Source organism: Propithecus coquereli, unplaced genomic scaffold (assembly GCF_000956105.1).
Source record: "Propithecus coquereli isolate 6110/MARCELLA unplaced genomic scaffold, Pcoq_1.0 Scaffold119, whole genome shotgun sequence".
In the NCBI taxonomy this organism is placed as follows: Eukaryota; Metazoa; Chordata; class Mammalia; order Primates; family Indriidae; genus Propithecus; species Propithecus coquereli.
In genome coordinates, this window is record NW_012135969.1 from 788,224 (window position 1) to 790,810 (window position 2,587).

Sequence of the window (2,587 nt, forward strand, 5' to 3'; positions counted from 1 at the left end):
TATGACATTCTCGCTCTTCCTGGTTTGTGTGGCTTCAGGGCCGTGTTGAAGTAACTGGGTTGTAATTGCACCTCGAGGAGTTTGTGTTTCAGTAGGATGCGTGTCGTGCACCTTTATTTCCTGTCTCTTGCATCAGTCTGTTTGTGAGAGTGTACGAGAGGTGATTAATGGGAAAGAAAAACATATGCTCACCACTGAAGGTTCTTCCTGTTTCTTAAAGTGTTTTTGGTTTAGTGAATTGTTTGTTTGCTGCCCACAGACCACATATGTTGTGTGTACTTCTGTTGTTGTGAACTCCATATGCCTTTGTGAAGGAGTTGGGCTTTTAAAGTGAAGCCAACATATGATCAGGCTTGAAAGATTTTCCTTCATCCGAGAATCCCAAGTGACTAGGAGGATCGGATGGCCGTCTGTCACTATAAGCAGAGCCCGCAGAGTCTGGAACAAGGTGTACAAAATCACGTGAGAATATTTGCCGTCCTTGCCCCCAGCTCTGAAGCTGTGTGCAGCGTGTCTGTCCAGCCCATGGGGTTTTGATCGCTGGAAATACGTCATTGCTGTGAGTGTCATGCTTGTGGACTTTAGATCTGTCACCTCACAGTGCTGCTGTGTTGGTGTTCGTGCCCTCTCACGGCCACCGCCATTAGCCCCCGGAATCAGGTGATTCCTCTCACTTTGTGCCTGGGAGAATCTAGAGATGAGAAATCCTGCTGCTAACTGCTGCTTTGAGAAAAAACTTACAATTTACAAAGTAATGCCTGCTTTTGTAGGAATTTTGAGAAATATAGAAAAGATGGGAGAGTCATTTATATTTCTAGCAAAGATAACTTAAACAATTAGCATTTTTGGTCTTTCCATCTAGTTTTTTCCATGTAAAACATTGAAGATTTTTCCCATAGTTTCATTAATACTCTGTGTATAATGTCTTTTCTCCTGAACATAATAGCATGAAGACTTGTACATGTTGTAAAACTTTATTAGTCCTTTTAGAAGCCTTAATTTCCTGCCAAGTGGCAGAAATAGTTTAACTGTATTGTTGAATACTTAGGTCATTTGTGATGCTACTGTAAGCATCTTTGTACAAAAAGCATTTTCTGTATTTTATCTTTAGACTGGATTTTACAGAAATACAATGAATGGATCAAAGGTAATAAACACTTGGCTGCAGGACTGCCACGTACTGCTCCAAAGGTGTGTCCATTCACCATCCAATCAAAATCAGTTCTTAAGCCTCAGTTTTGCTTTTCCTAATAGGAAAAGCTACAACTCCAGCTATCTGACAAGGTAAAGATTTAGGTTTTAGAAATGTCAGATGGTGATGCCATCACCCCTTGTCCACTGTGGATAGCGACTGGCTCTTCCTTCTATGTCCGTCCCCCCAAGTTCCATGCAAGTTTCTTGACAGCACTTCTCCTCTGCTCTCAGTTCCCTATCCAGTCTCAGTGACGATCATAAGAGCTTACGTTTTGTGTCTCTGTGTGTGTGTTTTCTAAAGTAACTTCACATACATTATCCCATGGAGGTAAATTTACATCATCAGTATAAGTTGCAACTTGGTCCTGGGAAGCCTCTGGAAACCTTGACGTTTTAGGGGCTGTCTAATGATGCCTTTGTTGTTGTTCTTTTGCACAGATCCGGTCCTGCAGGTCCCAACACATGTGGAAGAGTAAGTTTTCTAATTTGCTCAGTACTTCCCTTAATTCATAGTCTTATTCAATCAATATTTATGAGGCTAGTTGCTGGGAGTATATATGTATGCATAAATTTAAGGCATAACAAGAAAGAGTGAGACATATGAAGTCTTACAGGTGCTATGATGGGTGCATAATAGGCAATGGTATTAAAAAGACTTGAGGTGGAACTTGAGTTTTGAACTTAAACTTCCAAAGTCCTCAGGAGGACTAGAAGAGGACCTCTCCCTCTTTGATGTGTCATACCACGGAGAGAAAAGGTGAACGTGACCTGCTACTAGAGAGTGTGTGTTGGAGTAGATGTTGGACAGCACCTGTGAGAGCCTCAAATGATGGTGCATCCTAGGCAGAGGAAAGAGTCAACAAGGGGTTTCCAAGTGACCTTAGAGGTAGTTCAGTCTCTAGCAGATTCATGTTACAGAAGACTCCCTCATGTCTGCCTTGCAGGAAGCTGCTGCTGATGGAGGGAACTTGATCTGTCGTCTGCTTGGTGGGGTCTCTCTGATGTCAAGCTGTCAGAGTCCACGTTTATTGCCTCCAGTTAAAAAATAAATGTCTCTTGAAGACTAAAAGGAGATTTGTTCTACCTATTTATATACCTTGCCATTGCTACTAAATTTTATTTTGTTTTTTTAGATAGGGTCTTGCACTGTAGCCCAGGCTGGAGTGCAGTGGCACAATCATAGCTTGCTGTAGCCTCGAATTCTTGGGCTCAGCAATCCTCCTGCCTCAGCCTCTCGAGTAGCCAGGACTACAGGTGCGTGCCACCACGCCTGGCTAATTTTTTTATTTTCTGTAGAGATGGGGTCTCACTATGTTGCTCAGGCTTATGCTATTAAATATTAATCATTGAAGTTCTAGTCACAATTAATGTAGAAATCAAAAAGTAGAATTGC